Source organism: Anser cygnoides, chromosome 1 (assembly GCF_040182565.1).
Source record: "Anser cygnoides isolate HZ-2024a breed goose chromosome 1, Taihu_goose_T2T_genome, whole genome shotgun sequence".
NCBI classification, from domain to species: Eukaryota; Metazoa; Chordata; class Aves; order Anseriformes; family Anatidae; genus Anser; species Anser cygnoides.
Genome location: NC_089873.1, coordinates 96,021,332 through 96,037,064, shown reverse-complemented (window position 1 = coordinate 96,037,064; position 15,733 = coordinate 96,021,332). Strand labels below are relative to the sequence as shown.

General features: G+C 46.4%; 1 long non-coding RNA gene across 1 annotated transcript in view; it reads right to left on the bottom strand.

Annotated features, from left to right (window-relative positions):
- Positions 1-15,733, bottom strand: part of LOC136789688 (uncharacterized) — a 291,948-nt gene that overhangs the window by 9,075 nt on the left and 267,140 nt on the right. Inside the window, exon 16 of the long non-coding RNA XR_010828602.1 lies at positions 12,629-12,774. This is a non-coding gene — a long non-coding RNA (uncharacterized lncRNA). The remainder of the gene's footprint in view (positions 1-12,628; positions 12,775-15,733) is intronic.

Sequence of the window (15,733 nt, the reverse complement as noted above, 5' to 3'; positions counted from 1 at the left end):
GCGGGGGTGGTGTTTTTAAAGATATTTTCTATACTGGAGCTAAGAATGGCAGGTTTCACAGTGAAGCTGTTGTTCAATTAAATGTGATTCAATGCGTTTGCAGATCTGACTGAGACAGGGAAGTAATAAAACAAAGATACTAAAACTTATCAGTAACTCTTGCCATTTCTTAATGACATTTCTACTCTATGCCTTTGACCCTCTGATAATTCTACTTCGTTCTCTGCTGCTGTAACATTTAGAAAATAACTCGAAACTTTATGCCAGTTGCTAGCTTATCATGTTTGCTTTACGACAGCCCAAGACAAAGGCCAATATATCATAAAATAAAAGTCCAACTCCATATTTAGACTCCTGAGTAGATGCCTTGCATTTCAAATGAGCAGAGATTTGCTCTCTCACTGCTTTTAATAGAAACTCAAGAGTTCCTGAAAAAATCAAGTCTTTTATCAAACTGTCAGATATGGTCTCGGGAACATAGCTTTTTAATGCAAATCAGAGGCAAAGGCCTTCAGCGAGTGCTGTGTCATTAGTACAGCTATTGGAGGGTGGGGACTCCTTAGTATAGGAAGGGACCTCAAGCAGATACTTGTGCTTCTGCTTTCAAATGGCTTCAGGACGGCTTTGCATGCTGTCGGGCTGGCTTAGCTGCATGGGCTGTACCTACCGCTGGAGATTGTTGGCCTATCTACCAGGCAGAGCAGCAAGGGGGCGGGCTGCCTTGCTGCCTTCCCTCTTCCATGCAGGGTCTGCGGGACAGGAACACCTCCCAGGTGGAAGCCACGAGTTCTGGGGATGTGCTTGCGATAAGGCTGCCGCTGAAGGACTCTTCTGGCTGCACCTGCTCAGTGAGCGAGCGTAGGCACGCTCCTACACCCCTGCTTTGCATGGGCAGCGCTTTCACTTCTGAGGTGAGACGAGAGCTAAATCAATGGCAGACCGATCTGGGCTATTGTAATGGAACTGAAGCTTGGGGTTATATTGGTATGGCCTTAGTTAAGTGAAAAACAACCTCCCCTTGACACATACAGGTAACCAGAACAGTTGCACAGGCATACAACTGTAGATCAGGCACTTAGCCTAAAATGTTTCTTGGTGACTGAAAGAAAGGTGGCAAAATAGGCAGTAGCCTAAAAGCATATTGCAAACTTTTATAGATCAGCACTTCACCCCCCATGAAAGTTAACAACGCACACCTTGCTTTGGCCATCTTCTTCTTTATGGAGCAGTCCTCTCCACCCAGCACACTGAACGTGCCTGGTAATCCTGCTGCAATATTGGTTATTACATGTAAGGCCAAGCTCTGTTTTACCAAGGAATTTGTCCCAAGCTGTAACATGGACTGGACTTGCGTATACAGGCGAGGCAAAAACATGCAGTAACATGGTTAACAAAGAATTGCACTGTAACATGACTCCTTGGCAGAGATCTGCCTGCGTAAATGCCATTTGGGGCTTGATAGATGGAGGGAAAGGTTTTAATGCCGCTGCATTGTGCTACTGCTATCAACCTTGACAGATCCCACCGTGATTCCTTAGTGTTTTGCCTGAACCCCTGTGCCCTCTTACTATGTGATACTAGCCACAGTCCTGTCTCTGGGGTAAGGAAACCTCATAGGTAACTCCCTGAGGAATACCAACAGGAAGCCCAGGTCTAATTCCTGGTTCTGCCTCAAGATTTTCTCACCATTGCTTAGGAAACCAAAAAGGCGACATCTCTGTGCCTCCATTTCTCTTCTGTGAAGCAGGCAGGGCTAACTGCAGTTTTTAAGCCCCAGAAACATGAGGTGAATGCAAGGGAAGCTGTGAGGTGCTCAGGTGGGGCAGTACCAGAGACCACCATGGCTCACGGGACTGTGAACCCCATGGACAGTGCCCAGGGACAGAACCAGGATGAGCTTCTCCCCTGGCGCGCAGGGCAGGCGGCCGCAGCTGAAGGTCACCCTGCCTGTGGAAGACCTCCTGCGTGAGGTGAGGGAAATGCAGACATTGTCTCTTCCAGCTCGCTCAGGCCCTGCCCTAGGAGGCCAGCAGAACAGATGGCTGACCAGAGCCTCTGGCCAGCTGGTCAGGGCCTCGCCTCGGAGGGGACTCTCCACCTCCCTCCATCCACAAGCCTCTTTGCATCAGGATCACAAAACGCCTTGGCCCAGCACAGCTGCAGAGCCCAACACCAGCTCCCAGCTCCCCTCCCTTGCTGGGAAGAAGCAGTTTCTCAAGACTTCCCTGAACAACCATACAGCGTGTTACAGAACAGCTTGTTCTACCTCGAGCCACACGGTTATTTCATCTTGTGGTGGGCCTTGGGGGAGCTACTTTATCACCAGCTGCAGCAGGGCTGAGCTATTTCCTATTGTTGATTAAGGAAACAAAAGTCTCCAGTCAGAGATTTTCCTGAAGACCTTGGGTGAAGCTCTTCCCCTTTGATTGCTCTTCACTGCGTTGCTTTGCCAAGCCTTGTTAAGGCTTCTCCATTGTTCTTCGTGTGCTGTCAGTCAATCACAATTGCCTGTACACACTGGCAAGCTTTGCGAAGACGAATATGTAATTGAGATCCTTAATTAACGCCATGTAACATTCAGATATATTCACTGGGGAAGGGACATGTGAAAAGAATCAAGCAAGAAGCCTAGCAGAGTGGGGGAAGGGGGTGGACCCCTTCCAAGGATTTTATCTGCAGAAAGATCTAATTAAGCTAGAATAATATGCAAGCTCGCTTTAAAAGAAAATGAACATCAAGACAAGCTGAAGCTAACAACCAGCTGTCTCCTCTTTGAGAGTTAAACGCATTAGCTCCAGAGGCAGAAAAGAAAGAGAAAAATAGGCTTAGGATTTGTGTACCTTAAAACACGTGAAACCTACACCCACTGGTATAACACTGCAAATCTTCCACCTCATTTGCATCATAGGGGCAGGTCTATTCACTGAAAGGGAATGTCCCTCGATTTGCCACTTAAAAACATAGGCTTTGCTGCCTGCTGTTGACAAAGCTAGTCCTGCCCTTCCAGGCACCAATGGCACTTCCTCTCCAGCACTGCCCAACCCAGCCCAGACTTCCTCTCCTGGCTTTGCTGCCTGGGGGATGGCTGAGACCCTACGCTGAGGGCAGGGTGACCAAGAGGTAGGTTATTCTGGATCTGGGACTGAGGGGAGATGATGCCACAGTGGTGACAGAGACCTCACAGTGAAGAGAAATAGTTTAAACTATCAGATAAAAAAATAAAGCAGGCTTTAGATAGCAGTGATTTCAAATGCATCTGTGAGTTCAGCACCTAAGTGATCTTCCCATGGAGCTGGAAACTTCATTCCTCTAGGGTGTGTCTACACTAGAAGGGGTTTTTCAGCATATATATATTGCTAGAGCCATGACAAAAATATTTCAGTAATAGAGATGCCATTCATACCACTGAAGGAGCTATTTTCTCAGCTACCTAAATAGACTAAGCTGTACATTTTTATTTTTGCAAGCATAAATGAAATCATGTTAGGGCCAGCACTGATATGAGTTGGATGTATATTCTCCCAACTAGTGCAGCCAGGCCATACAGCAAAAATTTTCAACATGCACATAATCAACTAACCCACATGCACATTATCAGTACCACCATTATACTTTACCAAGTCACTAAGGGAAAAACAAACCTAGGAAAAAGCATTCACTCCAGTATAAGAAGTCGTACAGCTCTGCTGAAGAGCCAACAGTAGTAACTCAAATTCTCCCCCACTTTATTTTACTTTTCCATTCATTGGTCTGTCCTCAGATGTCAATACCCTGAGGATGGCAATGGTTTCTTTATGGCTGCAAAGATTCTACCTCTGTCTGAGCTTTACCAGAAAATAAATTTCCACCCATGAACTAAAAACATCATGAAATCACAATCAAACCTGCATACACTGCAAGACAACGGAGAACCTGAGCAGCCCTCAAAATACAAACCAATGCAAAGTGCTTGGATTCCCCAGCAGTGGCTTTTCAGGGATGCACAAATTTATTCCCAGGGAGATATAGGGTTGTTAGTCCAGATGAAGACACAGATCAAAGAGCTTTCCCTCATTGCTGTAGTTGTCTATTAAACAGACACATAAAACATTACATTATTATAGACAGACTTGCCCAAATGTTTGCTCTCCCCTCTTCCTTGGTTGAAAGGTGGAAGTTAAAGTGTTTCTATATTCCAGGATTCAAGACTGTTTTTGCTTAAATGTAGAACAAATCAAAGGATTGATCTAGTTTTTCAGCAGACCTACTGTCTTTCAAAGACAAAGCATATAGTGCTATGATATGACCCAAACAATTTCCTTGCCCTTGGAAACTCCATTTGAACCCTCTCGGGTCTGGCTGAGATTTAACCACTCTTGACAACTTTCCAGCCCATTCACTTGGGCAATGCACTGAGAATTCAACAGCAAAGCAGGGAGTAAAAATTGCCAAATGCCCTCGTTCAGACCTGCTCTAATTCACAGCCTGATCTACCAGATTCATTTAGTGGAGGGCAGTGGGAATGGACTGGTCACTACCCACCAGAATATATATAGATAAAAATGAGATTAAAAATACAGAGATGTGAGGTCTTAATTATACTGCAAAAAGGAGAGTGCAACCACTAAAGCCAAGCAGGTTTTGAATACAAGGCTGAGCACTCCAAGTGCATAGAAAATGAATTAAAGGACAAGCAGGATAACAATGTATTATTGTACACTTTATATGCACATGTATAAGGCTGGTGTTATTATTTAAAAAAAGGCAAATAGCCTATGAAGAAAATAAACAGCTACACAGCAAGACCTAGACTCATAACTGACTCATCAAGACATTTACCTCCCCTCCAGTTATAATTGGGAGAAATTGTTTGAAATTTCTTGAGATTTTTATTGTGGTTTCTCAAGCTTTCCTAATGGGTCATATTTTAGCTGCAATGTAGTGTCTCTAGCCTTCTATTTAAGTAATACTTTGTTTTGGTGAAGAGAACAAACACGGCCTGAGAACAGACTGCAACCTCTTCCAGTCAAATTCACAAATGTAATTCTATGGCTTTTGTCTCCTGCTGCAGTCTGCTGCTGACAAAATATATTATTATATATGTGATTATTAAGGCAATCATAAAACATGACATATTGTTTGATTTTGTTACTAAACCAATAAAGATCCCCTCTCTGATTGGCAAATACCATCTTTGTCTACACTACATCTTTGTCAGCCCCGACTGGCAAAACACGTCTTCCTCATCAGTGGCATACCAGGATACTTCATCCTGGGTTTTACCCTTATACTCAGGAATGTTTGACATGACTATAAATAATTCAGCCCTGACACGTAGTTTTTCAAAGGCTCGGTCTCAGTTATAATGCAGGATAAAGCAAAGTGCCTGGCAGGAAGCAGGGAGCATGAGAACCATGCTTTAGCCATTTTCTTTACCTGAGTGACTTTACAATGAAGATGGCACTTCTGAGGCCACATCTTTGTGGGAAAATGCACCCAGCTGAGAAGCTGGAACAGGCAGAACCAGTGGAAAATTCCCCGGTACAACACACAGCCCCTGATGGGAGAGCCAGTGCCAAACAGTTAACACATTCCTGGCCTAAAGAAATTTCCTTTCCACAAGTCCTGGCTTGCTGACGGCAGGGTGATCTGAGACAACATGCTTACAGGCCACCTCTCCCACTGGAATGCACTGAAAACAGGGGTTAAAAAACCTGTAGTAAGGGAGTGAGGAGATCGCCGTCTCCAGGAGTACAAGCAGCATGTGAAGAAATTCAAAGAGGGAACCAAGGAGAAGTGTTTTTTTTTTTTTTTTTTGTTTTTGTCCACAGCATCAGGTCCTTGAGACAAAAGGAATTCAAAAAAGAAAAGCAAATAACCCAGTTTGGCTTTGTCCTTCCAGTGTGATAGAAGTGAAGACGAAGTCTGAGTTCAAGGCTTAGGATTTGGTATTTCTGCTTGCTCCAATGAGGCTTCTTCGGTTTAATGGTGAACTCCAGAGCAGGAATCTCCTGCAGAAGCCTTGATTGGCAAAAGAAAGTGGCTACCCGTCCTTGCCTAATGCTCTTTGCATCATTTCATGCCAGTCCTCAGAGCAGGAGGAGCAGAAAAAGATGTTCAGGATAGGATCACACATCTCTGGCCCCCTGCACGGCTGGACTCTGTCCAGCCCTACTCGCACATTGCCACGACACAAAGCGCTCAGCCAACGTGCTCCGCTGTGCTGACTGCTGTGCATTTAGCCCAATCCCTGTCAGCCAGGCAGAAATGCCCAGCGGCGAAGTGTGGCTGCTGCTGGAGACCACGGCCATTTACAGCAACATCACCTTTCCTTCTGGAGTTCAAGGAGAAAATGCTGCAGAACAGGACTTCCCCCTTGGCTTTTTCCGCTACCCCTCAGGGCAACAACTTGGGACAACAAAAGAGTGAAGTGAGAGTCGTTTTTCTACAAGGACACTGCTCCCCTGCAAAGCAGGATCGTGCACAGCTGGAGGCCGATGTAAACTGCTTCCATCCTTCCACTCGGCCTTGTGGAGGCACCTAAAGCCCCATGGCCACGCTGCTGCCCGGCCAGTCGCCCAGGCTGCCCAACTGCCAGGCCCAAGGCTGGCACGTGCTCTTTCCCACTGGTGCCAATGCCCCGCTGGCTTTCCACTGCCCACGTGGCAACACGGGGCCCGTGGTCAGTGGGAGCCTGCTCCCTCACCCGCATGGCCCTTCTCTGCCTGGGCAAGGAGCCCAAGTAGGCACACGGTGCCGGTACCCAGTGGCTGCTGTGCCCCGAGGAGGCCCAGAGGAGGAATCCGCTCTGGTGCGGGCAGCCCGCTATGCCGACCAAACCAGTTACACCAGCACCGCCGTCCTCCCAGCCCCCATGCCGGGCTGGTGGGGACATGGGGAGGCCTCCAGGCAGATGACGGGTGGGGATGGGACCTGTGGAGCTGCTACGGCTGCCGCTTCATGGGTGCTCACCACAGGGCCCCTTGACCCACATGGTTTGGGGCCAGCCATTCCAGCCGCTGGTTAACATTTCAGGTTAAAGTTGTGGTATAAGCAAGGCTTTAAATGCACCTGTCCACAGCATAGTTAAGCAAGGGCCATCTAAGGAAACAAATGTGAAGCTCTCCAAAGGGCCTTAACTATTTGTGTGCTTCCCTCTTTCCACAATAAATACTGTTTTGAACCCCTGTCTTTAATAGCCTTTTGCCATCTTTCAGCCTTGGAGAACTTTCTAAAGATCCAGTGAAATTTCCCATGTCTCCTGCCTAGCTCCCTCTGAGCTTCTCTCTCTAATGTAACAGAAAGCCTGTCCCTTCCTTTCCTGCACATCCCCATTCCATACGCTGGGATCACACACTCATCTCAATTTTCCTGTCCATTTATTTTACTATCTCTCTGTCCCATCTTTTCCTCTGTCCCATCTTCTCCTCATTCCCTGTTCTACTGCTCTTCTTCCTCATTTTTCCCAGTTCCAGGGAAGGCAAAGCAGAGATTTCTGCTGCAGACTTGGTGGAGCTGGGACAGACATGCTTCTGGGTAGGGACAAGGTCAAGGGAAAGGAAAGGAGACACAAAGTCTGACAGAGCAGGCATTTTTTTTCCAGAGCAGGCTTTTCTGAGGGCTAACACAGCAGGTAGGTGGAAAGCAAATGGTTCTCAGAGAAGCAACCAGTGTTTCACCAATGGTGAGAAGGAGCAAGCACAAGCGGGCCAGATGTGAGGCTCCAAGCCCTCCTGTATGTCCCAGTCTTTCCTCCGCTCCTGCTTGTTATTCTGCCAGTGCAAGCCCCAGACTGGCTCCTCAGGCTGCGAGACATCTGGCTTATGCTAAGGAGTGGACTTTTCATAAAATGACGACATACTTCACTCATCCTTACAACACGTGTGGCAACACTGCCTCGACGATACACCTGCCTCAGCCTGCAGCTCACCTCTTATCAGCCCTTGTGCAAGCGCCTTCTGGAAACCCCAAAGCATTCTTCCTTGTGAAGCTGGCAGGGGACCGAAACCGGGTCAGGTCGTGAATGTGGATCACTGCTTCAGAGGGCAGTGTGCGAGCAGCTGCCCGAGCCAGTCTGATGCTCGCCCTTTCCTCCCCATGCCCCGCTGAGCTGCGCTCCTGCAGTGTCCCAAGCTTTCCCAGGCGGCCAGGTGAGGGCTGTGCACCTTGGGCAGAAGGTCTTGGTGCAGGCGAGCTTACTCTTGACGTGATTCAGGTTACAATGGAACAGAAGCAAAAGCCTCACTTGCTACCTGGGAGCCGCAGCCAGGCAGCCCAGGCTGCACGTGAGGCAGACTGTGCAAGCATGGCAGATGAAACACGCTCCCAAGCCGTAACTTGTTGCAACACCGCTGGGGTTATAACCTAAATCCGTGGGCACGCATTGTGAAAACCAGGCAACGAAAAATGGCAAGAAATCAAACTGTGTGTGGGTGTCTGGGTGGCTCCTGTGTGCTGTAATAGCCTCTTCACCTCCCTGTGCTACTCCCATTGACCTTGACTTCAGCGAGAAGGCCGCCAGCGTAAATCAAACACAGACTAGCAGTGCTTAGCTGTCAAATTCCAGCTGGTGACTGCTGGCACACTGAGCAAAATGAGTCTTAGGCCTCAGGGATTCATATCTTGGTTGCAACGGACCCAAATCAGCTGCTCAGTTATGGGGCTAAGATCTGAACAGGCAACTGAGACTGCTCTAACCCGAGAGAAAGGACAAGGATCTAGGAGGCTTTGGCATAACTGCCTTGCCACAGCCTGACACACAACCTAGTGTTTAGCCCCCTCACCTCGCTTCACTGAATTTAGGGCAAGAGCTGTTTCAGCAGGGTACTGGGGGCTGGTACTCTGAAGCCTGTGCAGAGTTTGGTGACATTACAGGTGACAGTAGCCCCAGAAGGGTACACAAGAAAGAACCTGAGCCTTTCCTGCACCTGCACTCCCATGGACCTGCACTCTCATGGCCACCTGGACCAGAGGCAGAATAGGCACGTTTGCTCCAGCTCTGCCTGTTCTCCACATCCCTGTGAGCGAGGCAAGGCTTGAGGCACTACGGTTGTGAACAAGTTAACTCTCATCAATGCTATATTTGCTTTAAAAGCAGCAGCATCTGTTTTTTTCTCACCTCCTCCATCCCCTGAAGTTCCTTTCAGGTAACAGGCCACAGTCAAGGATTCCTCATGATGTTAGCACAGGAAATCTTGGGTTAGAGACGGCTGCTGTTGTTAGGACAACGTGTAGCATAAATGCTTTCACTGCTGTGTACTCCCTGCCTGGTCCCAGCCACTCTCCTTCTGCTTCACGGCCTCTCTCCCACTTGACAGGCTGCAAATGAGGTCAAATGCTCTGGAAATGGTTTGCAGCACTTTTCCTATATGTGACAAAAAGCCCCAAATGAAAGCATTTCTCAAGTCAGCACCATATCAGCAAAGATGCCTAAACTGCAGTGTTGAATTAAAAGCAGTGCCGATCAAACTGCTGCAGTTGACTGACTTTGCACAGACCAAGCAGTCCATCAGAGTCTGTGAGGTGGTCGTTCACCGCTGTAAGGACCGACTGAGATGCCTTCCTTTCACACATCTGAATGGCAGGTTCAGTTAACAATAATCTGTGACTTATATTTTCACGGTGCACCCATTCCATGCAATTAGAACTAGTACCCAAAGAGTTTAGACCTCATGATTACACATCTCATGGAAAACATGGCCAGTAGCATGGATTTTTCTAGCACTGTCGTGGGTCTTTCCTGCTTCAGATATAAGATTGCCACCTACTGACCAGTCCTCCCTACTTTGGGCTATACCCCAAATCCCAGACTTCCCTCCTAACACCCTCCATTCCCCTCCCATGATCAGCAAGACTCCACTTTATTTATCTTGCGGTATCTGATCGGATTGCAACCAGAGGTCATGTAACTGTACAGCCCATTAAACATCGTTTCACCTGGGCAGATGCAAATGGCTCCATTATACTTAAGTCCCATTACTCATACAGCTCACCTTAAGCATAGGGCTATCATCTGAGCAAGGCAGTAAAGGCAATAAAAATGCAGCCGGCCCAAGACGTGGTTCTTGCTGGGGAGATCTGGATGTGGGAAGTATTTCCAGATAATTCCAGATCTGTTCTGCTTAATGGACAATAGGAACATATTGCCAGCAGCTAGATTTACATGTCTGGGACTAGAATATTTGGACATGTGTTGTTGGTTTGTGGTACCCTGTCCCTACCTAGGGAGCACAGGCTCTTAAATGACTTCTCATCCAAATGCATGTGAAAAGAGTATCGCTGCTGGAAACTTCTCACTGTAGCACAGTTATGTTTGTGCTGGAAAACCCAGCTATCACCACCCAATAAACCAGAAGAGTGATCTTGGAGGGATTCTTTTCAGCAAATGTCCAAAAACAGCAGATATTGCAAGAGGGTAGAAGGTCATGTAACACCCATGCTACAATGCTCTTCTGAGTCTTGTTTGTTACCTTCGGCAAGCCAGACGCTCTCTGGTATCCTATTTTGCTGCTTGCTAGGCAGTTTCTAATACCATAGTGTTTCTTTAGCCACTTTTTGCTGAGTATCTCATACATTTTTGAGGCCTAGTTTTCTTTCAAGAGCTGGGGTAGCCGCATTGGTCTGAAATCTGTGCATTTCTGAGTTTTCTCTCTCATTTCAGTCACAGCCCCTGCCTCTGACTCAGAGTGGTGTTTCTGATAGGAACCCAAAGAGGGAGGAAACAAGAACAGATAGCATCACGCCCTCCTCGTGTGGGTTGTGGTGCAGAGCTGAGACAGAAGATGAGGAAGAGCCTGTGTCGGCAAGGGAGAGGGTTGAGCTAAAACTAACCTGCATCTTGGTGATTCCTCTACTCTAATGGGGTGCTGGAGCAGGGGTATGACCAGCCTCTCCTTCTCTCATACCGGGATCCAAACTGGCTATTACTAGTTCCTAACTATTGCAAGCATGAGCTGCCTGGCCTAACCTCCCAGGGCTCCAGACAAAGCTGTGCTAAGAGGCAATTAACGCTGTCGGGCAAGATGAGGGCAGGTTAGCATGGTAAAGGTCACGCACAGAGGGCACCCTGCCCTGACCAAGGGTGACACTGTGTTTGCTTCCCTCTGGAAAGCGACATTAAGGAGAAGTTGACTAAGTGGCACAGGCTGCTTAGAGTAACTCTGAAACAGTGGTGGAAAGCTGAATAACTTTACTGGCAAGGAAGGATAGAGAGCTTAAGGATTTTGACAATAAACAACTGATCCTTTGACCTAATTCAAAACTTGGTCTGGTAGGAACGGATGGTGACTCAGCCTCCGAGGACTGGTTAGTACTCTGCATGCCCGGATGTGCTGGCCTCAATCTGGTTCTTCAGAGACATCCGTGTGATGAAGAGCTCCTTGTATCTGGCACATATTGAGAGTTTTAGGAGGCCACTAGGCTGAAACTGAGTCAGCCACTTACTATTACAGCCAGAAAGACCTGATGCTATCCATACCAAGCTGTCCTTGGTATCCCAACCTACACAAGCTGGGACAAGAAGCCCCATACTTAGAGGTATTATGCAGCTCTCCTTAGAAAGGCTTCATGTGCATATGGATGTCCTCAAAATGTGTTCAAATGCTTTTCTTAGGTGCCTACAGCTTAGTTCCTTCACTCCCCATGGTGCTGCAGCTTTTAATAAAGTATATTTCTTGCCTCACTGGTTGCACAGTTTCAAATCTCACTTTTTGTCTCCACCAAACAAGGCGCAGCTACAGATGTAATGCTGTAACTAGTGAAGTTCATCAATGCTTTTGTGGTTTATTTTCCCAGGTAGTATAAAGAGCCACACCAGCAAAAAAAGTTCACAATGCTTTTGCCTGTATCACTGTACTTACCTTAAAGCTTTTGCTGATTGCAGTTGCCTGGGGCCTGGGGGTGTGGTGGGGGGTGGGGGAAAAAAGGTATTTTCCGCATTCCTAATAGCTCTATGATTTCCCAGTATGAGATAAGGCTGGGTCATGCCATTAATTGCTGTAACTCAGGACAGGCATCCCAGGGTAGATGGAAGGTAGACAGAGTCAGGCTGCCCATTCCGTGCACAGGACACAGCTTCACAGAAGAAACATAGAGCCAAAGCCCACACAGGACTGAATCCACACCATGGTTTTCCTCTTTTCAGTAGAGCTATTATGGTGAAGATGAGCTCTCATATGAGGCAGGAGCAGCTGTTTTTAATGCTGTGCGCTCATTAACATCTCTGATTAAAATGCCAAAATAAGCTGTTGGAAGGAAATAAAGTCTTGGCTACCTTCTGGCTAAGAATTCAAAGAGTTCCTGGTCAACATCTCAAGTCCACTAAGAAAGACCTCCAGCAACCAGACTCAGTGTTCATGACAGTTCTAAAGGTAGAACATCGTTCTCAAAAAACTATAAATTTTCAAACTTTCCCTATACGTACTAATACAACACAACAAGAGGGAATCTCTCCTTGTTTCCAGATCAGAGTTCTCTGTCTCAATAGGGAAAGCAGGAAGAGGAAAATTAAATATTTTTCTTATATACCCTAGTGCAACAAAACAAGAGGGAATTTCTCCTTGTTTCCACATGAGAGTTCTGTCTCAATAGGCAAAGCAGGAAGAGGAAAAAGAAATACATTACATTAGGAAACACTGAATGCAATATTTACCTGTCTAGTTACATATTTTTTTTCTCTCAATATTCTTTGCCTCTTCTACTGCTAGCTGGCTTTCTGCATGAGGTCTTTCACAGGAGCACTTGACTCTTGATTTGGGAGCCAGGGTTGTAGTACTTTCTAGCTTTGCCAAGGCCCATCTGGGGAAAAAAGGAACAGCATGTGATTTTGCACCTTCTCCACATTCTTTTTGGACTTTTGCTATCTCAGCCTGTTGCACCTCACAGTTTGAATAACCCTGCTCAGCAGCCTAGTCATGGGCCAGGCATGTGCTCTTGAAGGGATTTTCCCTCTGCTCATGCTCTGAAGTCAGAGTATGTAGGCATCTGGGTGCCCCTGGGTTTATATAACTCTGAGAAACATCTGGGCTTTAAAAATCCTAATACCTCAATTTGTTATGGAAATAAAGTACGTGCTTGGTGGATAAGGATGCTGTTTGCAGCTCACACCACTTGTTGAGTCAGAGGGAGGAGCAGAAGGAGGAGGAGGAGGAGAGTTTGGGTTAACATGTGCACTTCTCTGTCCCAGTTCTTTTGATAATGGTTCTGGGCAGCTGACTGTGCTCTTCCTGAAGCACATGGGAAACATCAGGAGACTGGTTCTGCCAGCCCGGCCGAGGCTCTCTGCACCAGCACATGCAGAGGAGCGCACATTTCACAGAAGTATTTTTAGTGCTGGGGAGCTGACAAGACCTGGAGAGGGAAGGTGCCTTTCCAGAAGCCACACTGGGCAAGCGTGGGGCACCCGTCCATCCATCTCTCTGCCAAAGCACTGCCAATCTGGAGGGAAGTTGCCTTTTGCAGAGGTGAGCACGCTGCTTGCCCAAGTGCCCGGACTTCCTCTTTCGTGCTGCCCTTCTGCACTGCTGGCAGTTTTGGGGCCACACACACCTGCGCGGCAGGAGCCCAGCCCAGCCAAGAGGAGGTGCCCGCAGGTCCCTGTCCAGCCCTGCGTGGGGCTTGCACCAGAAACCTGGCTTTGAGCCACCAAGAAGTGTCCACCCCTCCCAGGAAGAGAGCTGATTTTTTTTTCAATACCGTTTCTATTGTTCAGGAGATTAAGGACGTGGTTGAGGCTTGTGGCGTTTTTCCTCTGGGATCTAATTAGGGAGGAGGAACAATGAATCCATATACTCATTAACTCTTCAGAATCCAAAATACATCAGAAATGCCACAGTGGAGCAGGGCAGAGGTTTATCTAGCCCACTGTCCCTGCTCTAACAGCAGCTACCACCACACATCTTGGGAGATGGACATGGGAAAGAAAATACAGTGATTCTTGGAGGCACTCCAGCACTACCCTGTACCAGTGGCAGTGTGCCAGTAACTGGATGATAAATGTTACAAATTATCTGCATATTTTTATAAAGGCAAGTTTTGCAATATTTGATATTTCTCTTCAAGCTGCAGTTCCTGGCATCAGGGAGTTGCATAGGTGCTTTGTTTGAAGGGAAAGAGGATTCAAGCTGTCACGACTACATCAAAAAGCCTGAAAACCTCTCTGTGCACCAAAAGCACCCATACCCAGAAGGTATAAAAAACTGTGTGGGGGCTCCATATATTTAATAATACTTAATTTCTAAATGTTGAGGGCCTACTCCTTGATGACTGAACACCTGAGATTAGCAGCAGTGCACACAAATACCTTTTCTTTGCACAAAGATACGCATTTTTTCTTGACATTCACAACACCTTGGCTCTTCTTTTTAGAGGGAGCAAGCACCTGGCACTCTCATGATCTCCCCTGAGCCCTCTGCCCACAGCATAAGCAAAAGTCTGAAAACATTCAGATATCCAAAACCAGACCCACAAGTTAAAAACAAACAAAAAAACAGTCAGCTTTGAGGCCACCTACAGATATACATATGCCTAGCTAGAAGAAATACTGCTGAAATGCTGTGGAGTAGATGTCTCTTTTATGGCCACCGGTATATTTTAACCAGCCAAGTCACTATTTACCAAATAAAGCTACATATAATATGCAAAATCTGCAAAATTTTGCAAAATGCAAAAAAAATCTCGTGCTTGTTTAATCATATCATCTGCACTCTGTCCCAACTCCAGCAAGGGTTGCTAACATTTAGTCCGTCAATTAAGACAGATGAACATTTAGAAAGAACCATCTGGCCAGAGAAAAGTTTCCTTTGTGTCCCCCTTGCAAATGACACCGACATGTAGAATTTGATCTTCTACTAGCTGCTCTGGGGTAGTTTGTCCCATGAGAATACAAAAGGAGCTTCTGCTCCCAGGGCAGAGGCAGGCTTTCCAGCAGAACAGCCTATGCTTTTAAGATCGCAGACTACAAAACCTCAAAGCATAGTCCAAGGTATTTTACAGGACATTAGTACTACTAATTACTTTTGTTCTCTGGTAGACTTAGACTTCCTTGAGTTGTTTTTCTTTTTTTTTTTTTTTTTTTTTTTGTCTTTTTTAAAAAAGGGGAAGTAAATCACAACATATATTTAGGAGTGCTTTACTGTACACTTTGATAGAGAACACATGCAAATGTATCAGTGAGATTCATTGATATTCAGCTGAGAGCAGCCCACGTAAGTCATTTCCCATTTTGCCATTTCTGAACAATGCAGTTATCCCCTGTCCATTTTCAGCTACCTGCATATACCAGCTTTCAGATAGCTGGGTATCATCACACAACATTTTATTTAGGGTGGGCTTTGTCTATCTTGCAATGCATCCAGTTGCACTGGCATAGGCTGACAGGTATCTCTGTCAGCAGATTTCTTGCTGGGTGTCTTTCTCTGTGACTGGGCTATAGAAAACCAAATTCTCCTTGGAAATCTGTAATAGCAGGGGACATGGAAGGGACACACAATTTTATTGTTACATTCAGGAGTCATTAACGACAGAGGTTTATACTGGCCTATATTTAAATCTTTCGTCTGTAACTATGACCTCTTCCAAAACATGGCCAAGGTGAATGAGATCCTCCCCTCATCCCTGAAAAGATATGACTTAAAATTTAATGTTACTTAATTAATTCCGAATACCAATTTTTACCCTTTCTAATTCCATTGTCCAACTCTGGTTATGCAAACTGTTGTTTAGGTAAAGCAATCTATGTGTATTTGTATGCAGTGCC